At 40.6% G+C, this 17,080-nt stretch overlaps 1 protein-coding gene across 10 annotated transcripts in view; it reads right to left on the bottom strand.

The window, feature by feature from the left end:
• The window catches only part of MEF2C (myocyte enhancer factor 2C), a 128,094-nt gene extending 119,896 nt beyond the window's left edge, over positions 1-8,198 (bottom strand). For 8 of the 10 annotated variants that reach the window (XM_075137771.1, XM_075137774.1, XM_075137772.1 and 5 more), the window contains exon 1: positions 4,084-4,583. The gene's annotated coding sequence lies outside the window, so the exon portion shown is untranslated. Of the gene's footprint in view, positions 1-4,083; positions 4,584-8,099 lie in introns of those variants that run through there. The other 2 variants (XM_075137773.1, XM_075137765.1) reach the window with 2 other exon arrangements.
• Positions 8,199-17,080: the final 8,882 nt, after the last annotated feature.

The following is a 17,080-nucleotide window of genomic DNA, read 5'->3' as shown; positions in this document are numbered from 1 at the left end:
TATCAGCTTGGAAGTTTCATACTTCCAAATGTTAAAGGCTGTACGTTATAACTAAATTATGCAGTAGCCGAAACGCTCTATTCTTACTGATAAAGGACATATTTAATAACATAGGGAAACATTTAATTTCCTAACTATTTTCAAATCAGACTACTATGTTCACATATGCAACACAAAGTATAGTTTTACATTATATTATATTTTCACAAATAACAGAACAGAGGTAAACTAAGATGACTTACTTGTTCCTCAGTATTATACTTTTTGAGAAATCTGCAAAGCCCTGACATGTTTTATGCACTCTCCTCTGCACATAAGCTCTTAATAGGGTAAGTGCAGTGAATTTAGTATAGTCCTAGGCACTTCTAAGAACTTTTCATTGCTATTACAGGATATCACCTAGGCAAAAATGTTTTCAAAAAATCCCAGGACTGTATCATCTACTATATTTTAAATACATTTCCCCAAAGCGGTGAATTAAACAGCATTTTAAAAATCTGTATAACAATGCTACAAGTGGCTCTACCTTTTACTATAAAGTCATACGAAACCAGTAATGTCAAAATTGAGTTTTCCTTCCTTCAAATTGCATTTAACAATGACTAAGCAACAGAGTTATAGTTGACTTATAAAATAATCAACAGAAATTGAAGTGTGCCTTGCCATGCTGCAGCAATCAGCTTTTATCTCTGCCCAATCAAAATGACATGTGAACTGCCTAATCCTTCTTTTGTAAGGCACATAAGACTTTGTTGTCACTGTTGGTTTTGTGAATCGCCTCTATAAGCTGGTCTGATTTCCTAAAGATGACAGATCCTAGTGAATAGACAAGCTCTACTGCACTGCAGTCAATGAGACAGTGAGATTAAACTGGAGGACTGAAGACACTAGCTTTTAATCACCTGTCCACACGCAACATTGACCATCAGTTCTGAGAAAATTACCTCAGAGCTGGTCAGAGGACCCAAATAATTCCTTTTAAAAATAGAAAATAAAAAACCTAAATTTTTCATTTTTTCACTTGCACCATCAGTTGTGTTTGCTGACCAGAGTTCTTCTAAGCCCATTTGGTTTCTGAAATAAGATGCAAAACTGTATTTTCATCCTTTTCAAATACCAGAATACTAACCCTACTCTTAAGCTTGGAAGTTTTCTAGCTGTTCAGAATTACATATATAATTTTTTTGTATTTTATACCTAAGTCACTATAGAGCCTACATGAGGACGTAGCAAAATCTCTCTGCTGATATCATATAGCAAAATTTAAAAATCTTAAAATACATCACAAATATAACTGCTTTGGTTATTCTTCAAAATGCTGAAGCAGAGACTATAAACTCTTTGAAATTATATAGCACCTTATTTATGTTCATCTTCATAATCAGCGTTTTCAAAAGAATACCGCTACACCTTACTTGATTTTTGGATAAATTATCATGTAATTTAGAATAATGATGTCCAACAGGTAAAAATGGAGTCTACGTATCAAAAACCAAATGCTTATTCTTTCAAACACCTAATAGCAGTTAATGACTTCTTGCTCAGTAAGATGTAGAAATATCCTTAGCTGTCTCTGAAGATGAACTGAACTATTCTGGTGAACAATGAATTAACCTGTTACAGAGAAAAGTAAAATTAAAAGAAATGAAGTTGGCAAAAGTATTCTATTCACAACTCCTGCTCGGTTCCTAAGTTTCTATGTAGTTGTATTTACCTACTAAATAGTGGCTATCAAAATCTTTCAGAGGTAAACTTTTGGAAAAAGCTTTAGAAAACTTCATTTCTCTTTGTCTATAATATTTTAAATGTTTTAAAAAACAGAACCACTTAAGAGAGGCATCTCTCTGTCTTTGAATATACATAGTGCAGGTACAGAAATTAAGAGTGTTTATAAAAAAAAGAAGAAACATTTTCTGATCTCAAGAAAGTATCTGTATGAATTTTCTTACGACGCTCCAAAACTAGCAGCTCAGGAACATAACTCTAAAAGACTTAATCTCACATGCTAGTCATCATTTAGGACCAATTTCTATAAGGCTCTTAAGCCTAAGTTTCCTTTTTTCTTGGTCAAGTAATCTTAAGAGGATACAGACATAACTGATTCCTGCATTCATTTATAGGATGTCGAAAGTGACATTCTTTACATCTCTGTCCTAAGAGAGCTATGGGACAGGCAAGGGGTTTAGGTCTCCTAGGCACCTGATCCTGTAAATTGGTATTCCTGTGATTTGTTCATTTTCACACAAGTAGTCTCAGCATTGTCAGTGGGACTAGTTGTGTAAGTACTGTTTGCATGAAAGAAGATTTTCATGTTCAGGTCCCAGAACTATCTTCTCAGACTAGCTATGTAGGGCATATTAGTAAAAATATATATAAACAGCAAGTTTTTAAAATAAAAGGATGTGTACTACAAGGAACATGGACACAGTGAATTAAGGGCCATTCCCTTAAGTTCTTCTTCAAAGAATTTTTCCATTACTTCCGAAGGGACTTAAGTGTGATCAGAGACTTCACTGTTAGACTCGATATGAATGATGTATTCATTAATACAGAAAGAATAATATAACAGGTATTTTAATAAAACTGATAAAGGAAGAAAGTCTTGCGGGTTTTTTGACTTCATGTTAGGTACCTAAAATCATGTAATGAAAATAATTCACAAAATAAGAATCCCCAAAGTGGCCATTTGCCTGAGCGTTTGAACTGGAAATCAGTATGTAGGTAATACAGAGGTTAGAACTGGTTCACAGGTGGTTATATTTCCATGCTCTGCCAAGCCTCTAGGGATTAGAGTTATTATACTCCATATAAACATCTTTACTCTTCAACCACAATACCCGGGAAAGTGCCAATAAAAGAAGTCTAGTCACATTTGCATCTAATATAATTGGTTTATCATCCATCTTGTAGTTCTTTTAAAGTAAAGATATGAAACTAGGACATTTGCCATTATGATGATTGTCAGATAAGTGCTAGGAAAATGCATTTTGTGTCAAGACAATTCTTTTCTGATCACCAGTAAAATACTGGCAAAGTGGATTTCTCTGCTTAATTCTCTTAAATCTTTAGCTTCAAGTGTGATTACAGTATTTAATTTCACGATACAGGTATTTGCTAATAATAATTATTATTACACTACAGAAAATGGAGCTCTACTATAAAAGACAATGCTTAGGTTCCCACAATGGTTCATTAAGTTTTGTTTTGCATTGTGCTGCTTTTTTTTTTTTTTGAGAAAAGGAATTATTAGCTTGTCTTTACACTTGTTTTGTTTTTCAGGCTGACAGAAGGTCACACTAAGTTTTATGGGAAACGCTAAGTATTACAGTTACATAATGCACCAATAGTCTTATAAGTCTCTCATTTACACTGAACTGTATCTTAGCCTGTAAGTAACTGTACTGCAACTAAACCAGCCAGTTTTGTAAGGCTGATTAGCTCTACTCCCCTGTGTTAAAAAATGTAAAGATTACTGGAAGTGCTATATAAAGACCAAAGCATACTATTCCAAAAGAGGTTTGCAGCCCATGACTTAAATTCCCACATCAATGCAAGGGGTCTTTCCATCTCAAACCTAAGTATTCAAATGAAAGATACACGAACTTAAACACTTGCAAGCAGGCATTACCTATGCTCCAGAACTGAAGAGGCTATGATACAATGAGGTTTAAGAGCATTTCACTCAAACTGGATTGTGTCCTCAGCCTGATAAATCAGGGTGCAAGCACTACAAGGTCATAGCATTTGGTGAACTATTCAAATCAAATAAGCTTCAAACACTTCACAATATCAAGCACACAGATGATGTAAACTAACTTCATCAAAGTTTAAACACTGAAGACACTGATAGAGACAAGTCAGCAATAATTTACCAGACAGTGATTTAACTATGTTACTTGCCTAAAAAGTTACTTTTAAGCAATTGGCAGTGCAATCATACACTTAAAGAGTCTGCAAGCAACCTCAATCCCAGTCCACATACAGTGACTGATACATTCTTCACACGCAATAGGAAATGTACATAGGGCTTTTGTAGCATGCCCACTATATTTCATTCCAATGCTGAATTTCACATGTACTTACATTATAAACATTTAGCTGTTTGGACGATCAGGCTAGTCCTTGAGATATTTTCCTTTCACAGGAAAAAGAAAAAATCCCTTTACTTCTTCCAGCCTTAAATATTCACCACCTGGTTCAACATGCAGCCTCCTTGAATCACACACACAACCTTCAAAGTCAATCCAATAAGCAGCCAGGAGATGCCTGGGGTGTGTGTGTGCGCGCGTGTGCGTGTCTGCAGCGTGGAGGAGGAGAAAGTGGCTGAGCTGCTGGTCGGATTAAAAGTAACCGGACTCGTCCTGAAAGCGTCCAGGAAGGAAGTGACAGCAGGCGAATGGGAAAAGGCGAGCAGCTCACAGCCTTTGTAACATCGCGGAGGGGAAGGGGGAGGCGAGGAAGGGATTCAAACTGCACGCCTGATGAGGTGTCCTTTTCTGCCTCGCTCCCTCTTCCTCCCTTTTCTTCTCCTTCTCCGTCTCTCTCTTTCTCTCTCTCTCCCACAATCCCAAACGAATGACTCTCTCCTCCCGAGCTGGAGAAATAATCAGTTTCACTCTTGCAAAAAGGGGGCGGGATCAGATCCCGAAAGCGTTTTAATAAAACAAACATAGAGCAGCGGCAGCGGCAGCAGCTCCCTTCCTTGCCCCTCTAGTCTAAACTAGATTGATAAATTACTCCACTACACTACTTTAATTATGTATATGGTATGCAGAATAAATCACTGAACATCAGCACCTCAATCAAGCACTTTTTAAATGATAATTGCATCTTGGGCGAATCAATCTTTCCATTCCTGACATTTTGCTAATTTTAGTTTTACGGTGGGGGTAATAGCATATGCCACACGCAAACCTAATGACAATCCTTTATTATGCCGAGCGAAGACAACACGGCCAGCGGGCGCCTATCTTCCCCCTTCTGGCGGGGTACGGCAGCGGGAGGGCGGCAGGACCGCTGCAGGGGCTGGGAGCACACACCGCCCGGGGCAGCCCGCGGGCTGCACGCCGCGCCTGCGGCCGGGGAGCTCGGGCAGGGCCGCCCGCTTCCCCGCGGCGGGGAGCTGCGGGGCTCCGAAACCTCCCTACCTGTCGCAAGCCTGATGCCCGCGCCCCCCCGGAGGTGTCCTGCCCCAGCTCCTTGCACCGCCGCCGGGCTCCTTCCCCCGAGCCCTCCGCCTGCCGCGCTGCCCGACTTCCTAAACTCATCAGGCTTCCTATCCCGCTGCCGGTGGCTTCCCCCGGCGCGCAGCGCGGGAGCGATCCCGACGGCAAAGTTTGGGGCAGCACTGCCTTCGCGAAGAGGGATGCTGGCCAGAGAAAACCCCGCTCGCTTCCCCGCACGGGTCCCCGTCACGGCCGGCTGCCGGAGACCGTCCCCGGTCAGACTCACCCACAGAAATGCGGCATTACCAGCACACTGTGTAAAAGGACAGGACTTTTTTTTTTTTATAGGTTCATATGCTTTTAAAACCGGACTGAAAGGACTGTACTGTATGGGAGCTTGAATCCAAATTAAGCACATGCAATCATTTGTGAGCAAAACTGGACTTTGCAGATACTTGGTTTAATTTCTATGTAGATAGCCAACTTTTACGATCCTTCGAGAGCAGCAGGGGAGTTTATAAAGGCACAGACCATTATTTTTATGATAGATCAAGGTGCTGGAAATAGGAACAGCACGCGTGATAGAACCAAACGACTGAATTCAAACAACAGCGACAAATATGTATTTGGTTTAGTTTAATGCAAGTCTTTGGTCTCTCAGTCTTTTCCCCTAAAAACATCTCATTGGGCCACTGACCTACTTCCGAAGTTCCGTATTCGACAGTGAATAAATGCCTTTTCAATTCAACTGTACTTCGTAAAACATGGATGTTCAAAGCACGGTCAGAGCAAAACGAAGCTAAGGTGGCTCTGACAAGCACCCTGCAATGGCTCTCAACGCAGATCCCTCGAGAATACCCTTTAGTGACCTCGGGTCTCATCATGCCCTGCTCTGCATGGTGAGGTTGAGGTACAGGGTGGACAACTCTCCATGGACAGCTACAAATGCACCCACGACAACAGCAGTAACAGTAATACTGATGTTCCTAGAGCCACCAGGCAGCCAGACACCAGCCAAGCACATTGTATACGGTGGTGAGAGGCACATATGCTCGGCAGCGTCAGCAGCGGAGCCCGAATAACGTTGGGGAAGAAATACTTCCTCAGCCTCAGGTTTGGCACGCAGAGCAGCAGGAGAGAAATATGGAACAGTTACACAGGTTGTACCCTTGCTATGCCTCTTCTGCAGACAATTTTGGTCTCCCAGCACGGCACCCAACTATCCAGTAATATTCGTATTTTCTTCGTGGCAAAAATAGAAAACTGTGTAAAGACTTCGCACTTTTGCGCTCTAATTGAAAATGACTGTCATCTGCTTTATTTTGTGCAGGACACGTTAAGTTTTCAGTTTCTGGCTAGTTGGTAACACAGCTCTTCAACTGGCAATACAGAACGCGAGCACCGTTGTATCTTGAAAGCAATTATTAGAGAAGGCAAATATTTCAGAAAATAAAAGTATACAGCAGCTTAGCACATCTACTACACCTCCGTGTGGGCACTTGTGGCCTAATCTTTAAATAGTTGTGACCTTCACATACTGGAGTACCTTAAAGCCATGCCAAGTTTTTGTCACGAGTACAATTCATCAAATCCATGTAAAGGACACCTCGATTTTAAAACAGGGTTCAGATGCTAGATGGACAAACAGATATAAGGGGAGGGATCAGGCTTTCTCACTCATCTCAGGGTTAGATAAGGCATGAATTTATGCAGTATCTTTTGAAGTGTTTAGGATTTTTTTCTCTCTTTTGCTGCATTTGATTTTAGAATCTGGAATAATTTCAAACAGTGAAAAACCTTTGTTCTGGTGTCTGTACTTGTACTGATGCTCCACAAATGCACCCTTTTCAAATTTCTGGCACGAGACTCAAATCTACTCTTTTTTGCTGTCCACAGGTCATGTGTAGGTCTGCTGACAAAATTATTTTTTTCTTAATCCACCACCTGAGGCATGCAATGTTTTAAACTGAGACATCAGTCAAAATGTAATAATTATAAAATCAGATCTCCAAAGTTTTATCAAAGAGTGAAGTGTGTATCCAAGTATCTCTTTCCCTTACAAATGTGATTATCTCAAGGTAACATTTCCTTTGAAGATGATTATCAAAGTCCGTTTTTGTTCTTTTGTGGATGCAGAACGTATCTTTCCCTTAGGAGAAACGAGATTGCCAGCTTACATCTTTTAATGGCGTTTAAACTGAAAAGCAGTAAGGTTACTATGAAATGATCCACCTCCTTTGCATCTTAACCCTGGGGTGGCTTGGTTTCTATTTTCTGTTTAAAGTTCTGCTGAACCCCACTCCATGCCACGCCTCGCTCTCTTCCACCACCTCCCTATCTTGTAAGAGCAACGCAGTATAACACTTCTTCCCGTGTCTGGCTGCTTTTAAACTTGGCCCACACTGGGTGCCAGCGCTTGAAGTGAGCTTTACAAAATTATTTTAAAGTGAGCTGGGGCGGTTGCCACAGCAACCCACCCTGAGAGAAATCGAGGCTATAGATTAATCTACCCCACAAGATTATTCAATAGTACTGTATTTGTTCTTCATTCATTCAGAATATTCCCTCAATCCATACGCTTTTATAATGAACAAAAGATGTAAACTCAGATAATTTCAAAGATAATAGAAAACATATTCCAGAAGCACAATTTAAATGCTGAAATGTACATGATTCTTTGCAAAATCACTTAATTGCAAAAAAATATTTGCAAGGTAGGCACAGTTGACATATGAACTTTAAATAAAATGGCATGCCATTACTAAAATGGTGTTATACACGTCAAGCAATGATTACAGAAAGCCTTTGTCACAGGTGTACCTGTAAGTATATAACACAGCAGAGCTTGCTCTCCAGGCTTTGCTTTTAACATTAAATCTGAAAACAATAAATAGTACTTTGTAATATTAAATGCAATAAATATTAAACACTCACCACATACACCCTCTTTATTGTCAAAATCATCCGCCTCCAATGCTTTACTTAATCTTTCCCATAGTAGTTACTTCACAGTTTACAATTCTTGTTCGGCACCTTAGATGTTTAAAAGCACAAAAGTAGTGTGTTATTACAATGCAAACCTATAGTACTTAAATATATTTAAAGAGATTTATGAAACAACTTCTATAAAAAGAATCCGAGTCTTTACTGATGTGCACTTAGGCCTAAAAGGAATATCACTTGTAAGTAACTTGACGTTTTCAGACGCTGTAATAAACTGCATCTGAATCCTACCTTAGGGATGCTACACTATCAATAAAATTACAAAACTATTGATCTTGGACAGTACTCATCCTCCAATCGGTACTTAGAAAGTTATTTATGCTTTTACGTGCATTTTGGAAAACGTGGCTTGTTTAATAAATGCCAATTTAAATGTCCGGGCCAAATGCTAGAATGTTAAGGCCTGGCATCTTAGTCTCTTCCTTAAGGACATCTGTATACTGTGCCACCACCCAGGGACGCATCTCCTCGGCTCTGCCTCCAGGAAGGCAACACAGGGTAACACCGGGAAAACCCTTTTTAACCCAAAGGCCCGTTTTTCTGTGCACCTGTGGCTGTGGCCAGGGGCCCCCCCACAGAGACCCGGACGAACAACCTGCCTCTGGAGCGGCGACCGCTCCGCTCTCCGCCCCGACCCCTCGCACCCTGGACACACGTTGCCTCGGGCTTCTATTCATTTATTTACTTATTTATTTCTAGCGTCCCGCTCGCTGCGGGTGGCAGGGCAGGCCCCGCGGCGGCAGCAGGTACACCCGCGGCCGCCATCTCCTCAGGCAGCGCGGCCCAACGGTCGGCGCGCGCCCGCCCCGCCCCCGCGCGGGCACCGCCTGAGACCGCGGCGGTGGCGGCGGGGCCCGGCCCGGCTCCTTCGGCCCCGGGCCCGGCCGGGCACCGTGCGGGGACGGCCCCGGGGGCGCTCCGGCGGTGCCGGGGTGCTGCTGCAGCCTCCTCCTCCTCCTCCTCCCGCCCGTTTCCGCGGGAAGGCGCTGAGGCGAGGGGGGGGGGTTGGTGTAAGTCCGGGCGGGCGCCGGCTTAACGCGAGAGCGGGCGGTGGCGGGGAGGGAGGCAGCCAGCTGCGGTGGGCCAGGAGCAGCGAAAGCCCCGTGAGGCGGCGGCTACTGAAAAGAGGGGGGGAATAGCAGGGGGGTAGGCAGTCCCGGCCTGGGGAGGTTGGCTCTGGGAAAGGCTGGGAGCGATCGGCAGCCCGACCCCTGCCCCGCGTTTCCCCGCAGCGCTGTCCCCATCGGGGCCCCTCCGAAGTCGCTCACGACCTTTGCAGTTACCCGCCTCTCCAGCCCTTGGTGCCAGCAGGGCCTCGGGGTGCACATCATGGTGCCGGGCTGGGTGAGGTGCGCCGCTGCCCGCCAGCACAGGGGTGGGCGGTGGGGAGCCCACCCAGCAGGGAGCACCCAGCAGGGCCCAGGCTGGTGAAGCTAAAAGCAGCAGATGGGTGATGCCGGGAAGGGGACTGGCGGGAGGCTGTTGGGTGTCTCGTCAGCCTTTGGGACATGGCGGGAGGGGACGTAGCAACGTCTGGAAAGATAGAGTAAATGGTGTTTCTGGTCTCGATGGAGAGCTTGGAGGTAGACGGATCCGGGGCATTATCTCTTACTTTCCCGGTTTTCGCAAAGTTGTTTTTTCAACGCCCTCTTTTTTTAAAAAAGTGAGATTTTTTCATGGTTTCTTGCCGATATTTTCGAGGGCCTTTGCAGGGAAGAGACTGATTGTAGAGGGAAAAAGGCTGCCAAATGCTGTAAGTCAACAATGAAAAGGGGGTTGGTTTGTTTTGCTAAATTGATCCAGTTCTAGTAATCTGAAGTGTTTCATTGTTACAGAAGGCAGTTTCTGAAACTCTAGTTTGCAAGTTGATACTGTCCTTTAAATATCTCATAAACAGTTGTCCAAAGATTATTTTTATCTAGGAATTTTTTTACTGTAATATTTGTTTTGTTTCTTTTTTAACAGTATTTTAAAACGAGACATAGGACATAACTTCTTCGTAGACAAATACGTTTTCTTTCAAAGATTAGGTATTATTAAAATTGTCCTAAAAGTGTAAAAATAGTATTTATTACTTTGTGAATGACAACAGAGACTAATATCAGAATCAGAACTGGAACTAGTGACATTTGTTTGCTACACATGCTTTTTAGAAATAAACTAATACCTAAGGTCTGTCATCTGAAAATGAGGCTGAATTTGCATCTGAAAGAAGTAACAGCTATAGAAATGTTGAATCTCGTGCTTTGCGTGGAACAGGGGTGCTGTGGAGCTCATGCACTGCATCCAGGGTCCCCTGTTGAAATCCAATGCACTCTGATAGGTTTCAAATGAGACCTTAAAATGGAAGCTCGGCCCTACGTCAGTGGCCACCCAGATCCTATTCCTGCCTCAGAATTAATCTTTGAATATGCTGTGACTCCAGCTCCTGTACCAGCCACTGTCCCTCTGTAAGATACTCAAATGTCCTCATCATCCTATGACAATGTTCCACCAAATGTATATAATTTATATATACACGTATATATTTTAGAGGGACAGTACTTGTAGTCAATGATCTGAGTTAAGTGTAACTAAAGGAAGAATTTAACCTACTAGCCTTTCCCCTGTTGAGATTTAGGGACTCCAAAAACATGAGTCTAGACTTACATGGAAGAAATGTATCAAGGGTTTTGAAGTTCTTCAGTGCTAGTCAGAAATTGGCAAGCAAAACTTTAGTCTCAGACAAACTCAAAAGCTCAGGAACTAGTTTCAATTCCCCCCCACCCCAATCTCTTCTGACATAAAGTTAATTAGGTGAAATTTCAAGCTAAATGGGCTTTTTTCCTATGCAAAAATATAAAAATAGATCAAATATGAGCTTAGAGTGGAAATTTGGAATCAATTCCCCATCTTAATAGGGTTTAAGTACAGAAATGTATTTGAAGAATAATTTTGGAAACGTTGTCATTTTCATGAACTGTTCATCAGTCTGATTATTCTGCATCTTCATATGCCTCAGAAACATTAGATTTTTTTTTTTAAAAGCAAGGAATTTGGTGGAAGTGTAATTTATCGTATGGTTTAATACAACCGTGATTAAAGTCTACCTAGATTATGAAACAGCCTTTGCCCAAGAAATACAGCACCTTTACCGTTCCGCTTGGTCGCTAATACAGAAGAGCACGCTGGAGGGAGACGTGCTGTGCTTTGGTGACTTTGTTCTGAAGGGCCTATGTCCAAACAGAGACTAAATCAGAGCAGCTGCGGGGCCGCCTGAATTTACAGAAGGGATCAGGTAGGTTCCTGCCAACTGCAAAGTACAGTGCTGGGAGTCCCTATCTTTAAAATCTTTATTTATCTTCCGGTATCTGGCACAACCTCTAGACTTGATGCAGAGGAAAGTAACGTTGTATTTCGTTGTTAATTTATGCAGCTTTAGAAGGTTTAAACCTCGTCACCGTTAGCTGGTCTTTTCAAAAGGAAGTTTCTGCTAGGACAGTTCCCCCTACTTTCCTCCAAGAAGAAAGGCTCCCAGAAATTAATTTACAGAACTAGCATTTTAATTAAGGCCCACCTTTCTCATCCCTGCTACCACATTTGTTTGTCCACATGTGATTGCCCCCAGCTGAATAAAGATAATCTCCCTGTGATACCCTTTCATTTTGGGAAAGGTTGGGGGGGAGGAAGGATTTTTTTAGGCTGTGCATTCCTTCTCTTTTCCTGAAGTGGAATTGCCTGAGGTATTGTGATATTTTCAGATATTTTGCCAAAAAACGCACAACCCAAAACAACAAATATGATTGCACCCCCTTGCTAATTGTGTGACACTCAAGCATTTGTCTATCTTGCACTGCATGATGATGTGATACAGAAGCAGACAGCCATAGATGGCCAGAAAAGGCTTAATTAAGTATTCTGCAGCTGCTACGAATTAGATCAGCATCTGCATCTGTATAGACAATGAAATTCATGGTAATTTTGAGGGCCAAGCAAAGTAGAGATTTGTTTTGGATAGACCCCTAGCCACAATTCAAACAAAATTCAAATCAAACCTGTTCTAAGGGTAGAAAAACGTTGGTCAACTTCATCTGTTGCTGAAGGCCACTATGGTTCCCCGGCCTGACTACAGATACAGATTCCAAGGTACCACATGAAAGGCTGCTGTTACGGTATTCCCAACTAGAAGAGGAAATGCCTTTTTTTTTTTTTTTGTGGAGAAACCCAATTCTCAGCAGTTTTCCAGACTAGACTTTTAGATATATTTTAGATAAGCACTCAGCTTTTTGGCTGTTTCTCTGACAATTTGCCTCTATTTCAAATTGCATACCACTTTCTGGAACCAAAGTTGGAGTAAATGATATGCAAATTTTTAAGATCAGTCATCCTGCCTGTTGTAAGAGTATGGTGTATGATATTTGCAGCATAAATTCAGCATAGAATACAATAGAAATAGATTAGTACATGGAATGAGGGGATAAAGGTATTGTTGGCAAACTGTTTTATACAGATAGGCTTGCATGCAAATATCAAGAAGTAATAGGTTATCCTCTGGACATTTTGAGAAAATGCATTGGTTTTGAGTGTTTGTAAAAGTACTAAATTCATGTTCTTGTTTTGCATTTGAACAGCTCCAAACACAAGTGTTGATCCATAAATGTGTTTTCTAAGTGCTGCTGTAATACTAATATTTCCATTATCAAAACAATAATTAATATAAAACATTTATTAGACGTTTTAGAGAGGCCTTTTGAAGGTTGACAGCTCTTGTTGAGAAGTGAAGAAGAACTTGTAACCTCTGTGGCCATAAAATGTAATTGCACAATAGTTGGGTCAGCTTTTAGATGTGCTTGTGCCACTTATGTTCGTCTATATTAAAACTTCCATGAGCCTCCAGCTGTGATGTCATTGGTTATAACTCTTCCCATGGAAGCACTTTAAAAAGTTGGTATTACCGAGGTTAAAAGGAAACTAAGCCTCAGAGGTCATGTTTGGATATGTACTTTGGTTTAGATGTATTTCATCTGAAGTTATTATTGCTGTCGTATGATCTAGTTTGAGCATCTTTGCACAGCTCCTATATGGTACGGACAGATTTAAGTTCCCATTTCTGGTCTGTTACGTTCTGCAAGCCTGCGCCAATCAGACCAGCAAGATCTGATTTCAGCAATGACTTTACAGATTACAGCTACGCTGACACAGTTAAAGGAGAAGAAACCTTGTTACTAAATCAAAGTCGTTTCTGAAATTGAGGGTTATTATTTTTGTCAGGCAAGTAAGGACCATACAGAGACAACTTCAGTTCTTTTTTTATTAACCAATTAATCTCCAATCAAATGTGTATTGAAACCTCTTGAACTGACCCACCAACTATGTCATTACCCTCTCCATTTTTAAACTCTCAGTTACAAATAAGTAAGTTATGGTGGCACTAGCGTTTGTCTTTACCTTTTAGATCTACAGCAGTCTGAGGGTCTGTGCTGTAAAGCCGCTTTCCACTAGTATTTCTGGACATGACTTAGTTGTCCTCTTGTCTGGGACTTCGATAAAGGAGTAAGGGCTGGAGAACAGGTATGTGTTTGGAAGGAGTTAGGAGATTTTCTAGCTCTTACGTGAGACCAAAGGGTCTTTTGGGGTCTAGATATTCAGGTGGGGTGAAAATGGGGCAAAAGTCATATGGGCAGAAATAATTTAAGAAGGACTATCACTAATAGGGGTAGACAGGTTAAGAATTTCTGGATGAAAGTGAGATTCAATGAGGAGTTCCTGCGTCCTTTTTGCAGGTTAAACCCAGCAGTTTTGAAACTATTTAAGGAATAGCTTCTCCCAGGAAGCAAGGAACAAGTGCTTCTTTGCCCTAAGTGGGAGCCAGTTCCCTCATATTTCTGAGGAAGAATACAAACCCAAATCTCATTTCAGTGAGGTTGTATGTGCCTAGGATCTAAAGTGCTATCGAAAGCGTGGTGGTTGAGGATTGAATGGTTAATGAAGTCAGTCAGTGCAAGGACACATAATTAAATAGATAGCCACATCTTTCCAAGGGTAGGAACTATCTCCTGATAGACAAGTAGATTATTTCACAATCTCTTCTATTTTTCTCAACATTAGTAGACTCTTCATTAATTTTTATAATTATTGCACATGATATTAATTTGTTATTACCAAGCATTCTTCTACAATAATTTCAAACTTGGGAGATGGATTGATACTGGGGAAAGGGCTATTTGCATATAGTTATATTGGATAGAGAGTATCCTGCCACCTGCTTAAGAAAGCAAAGAAAAAATAATGAATGCTGCAGATATCTATAGCAAAAACTATAGAAAACATCAATTTTATATACTTCTCTATCATTATTGGTATATCAATAAAGAAAGTAGAGAGAGATGAAAATTACTGGGGAAGAGCTTTTTTTTTTATTAAAAAAAACCAAATCAAAACCCAAACAACCCAGATACAGAAAGGTTTGTTTTGCTGAATTAATCCTTAGCAGCTGGGCATCATACTATTCAGCTTTTAATTTTTCGCCCTGACAGATGCTGTCATGTTTCAGGGTACAATGCATCGGCTACATTAACATTAGATTGCACTTCATATGCTGTGAGCACAACTTTTAAGTACATACGTAGAACTAGCATTACTATATATATATTTATGAACGAAGCAATAATTGCTGTTTCATTCATTCTGTGCAGTTACTTTACATGCTTCCAGCAAACTAGTATACCTTAGCTTAAATCTACGTGTTCATCCTTTGTAAGCTGTATTTATTGAACTTGATGTAGAATCCAGTGCCTTTAGAGTTATGCATAGAATGCACTGTTGCTTTTGTCTTTATTGAAAATTTCTTAAGTGGTGCTTTCAGAACTCGCCTCTTAATGCTAGTTGCTTTCAAAGGAACAAAACCCAATTTAACTATGCAATAAATTATTAGTACTTTCATTGGAGAAGACAACTCGGTTAACAGTTTTTGTATCTGTACATTGTGACAAGGGATATGCTGCAAGGCCAGTCCACATTACCTTGTTTATGGTGAACTGTACAGTGCAACAGCATTTTTGAAATGGTATAGCAGGGAGGAGCTGCGAGCAGTCGTTGGGAGTGGTGTGGGAATGCCGGGGGTGTCTTCACACGGGAAGGGGCCACAGTGGGGTGCAGGGGTGGGGGGCGGCTGCAGAGCGGTCCGTCTGCGGACGCTACAGCAGCTCAGGGGTGGCGAAGCCCCCAGGCGAGGCAGCGGCTCCGTACGTGGCCAGCAGACTGGCGAGGAGGAGAATTCTCCACTGCTTCCTAACGTGCACGTGTGCCTTTGGTTTTCAGGGAGAAAGTCTCAGACCAATAACCAATGAATTTTTGAACAAAAAAAAAAGGATTAAGAAAAGTCCATGAAGACAGTTATATATATTTCGTAGAATAAGATTTTGCTTACTGTACCAAGGGAAGAATAATTATAAATTTAAAGTGTATATATACTTACTTATATATATGTCCATATACACACAGACTTTATATACACAGGTGTATATATATACATCCACACTTTTATAATAGAAATACAAAATGGAAAATTTGCATGTTTTAAATGCTCATATATGAAGCAATAATCAAGACAATTCATCATACCTTTTCCCCCTAATTTTTATCATGCAGTTCATCTCATCTAACTTTTAAATGCAGCTTCATTGCCTTCAGTGTCCAGTTTTCACCAGCATAAGTGAAAGGAGAAGGCACGATACGCTTTGAAAATACCATATAACGCTATATGAAAAGCCTTGAATTAACTTTTGAAGAACACAACATAGAGTCATTAAATTGTGATTTTTGCCAAAGCTTTGTGGTTAAATCCCATTTTATATTTATACACACTATGGAATAACTAATATAGATGTCTTCCTGACACTAAAGCTTGGATTTATTGGAAAAGGCAAACATGTGGTTGAAAGCTGAGCTAGACTGTAGCTTTTCAAAATAAAAGAGAGAAAAAGATAGTTGTAGAGTAAGCTGCCCTAGTTTACAAAACAGACGACAGAGCTCTTAGTTAATGGGGAATAGTTGGTACAGAAATAAATGAGTGTGCCAGGCATTTTAGGTCTGATTCTGTTTCTAATTGGAATAGTAGTAAAGTTCCAGTGAATTAAATAAGGTTTTTCTATTTCTTAGTCTCTCAATATTTCATTAATAATAGAAATACTTCAGAATTTCACTTAATGTGCTTAAGTCTGATGATGAGAAAAATAAGAAACAGAAAGACCAATAAAAGGCACTTATTTAAGTTTAATGGGATAAATCATCTAGTGTGTAATCTCCACCTTTTGCAGCATTAAACAATCTTTTTCTAGAAAAGTAAAACATTCTCTACTGAAGTTTTATTTTACAAAATACTCTTTTCCCCAAGTGCAGTGGAATACAAAGTAACTTAATAGGAATTTCATGAAATTATCCAGGAGTTTGTCACACTAGTTACTGTTTCTGAGCCTTTAAAATCAATACAGTAAAATGTTGATGAGCTTACAGTATACAGAATTAAAGGCTCTAAACCAAAGGCTATATGTTTTTCTTGGTTAGTGTAGCACGTACAATGTCTAGTTAACTCTAGGAACTGCCGTTGCTCTTTACTGTCTTCGGATTTAACAGTGCTTGGTTTTAATGACTGTTTAGGGGATTTGGTTTCCATACATTACAAATCTTATGCATGAAACAGCGATGTTTTACAGGCATTGCTTAGTTTAAAGGCATCTCTAGTTTGGGGGTTTTTGTTTAGTTTTACATTTCATAATCCATCTGAGAAAATACCTTTCATATTTAGAGCTTTACTTTATACTTTGGCTATTAACGTTTCATTCTACTGGTCTTTTATTCTCACATACAGCAGGATATTCTTGCAGCAAACAAAATTGTGATTATTTTCATATAGCACGTTCCAGAAACAAAAA

Source organism: Calonectris borealis, chromosome Z (genome assembly GCF_964195595.1).
Source record: "Calonectris borealis chromosome Z, bCalBor7.hap1.2, whole genome shotgun sequence".
Lineage (NCBI taxonomy): Eukaryota > Metazoa > Chordata > Aves > Procellariiformes > Procellariidae > Calonectris > Calonectris borealis.
This window is presented reverse-complemented; position numbering and strand designations above follow the sequence as displayed.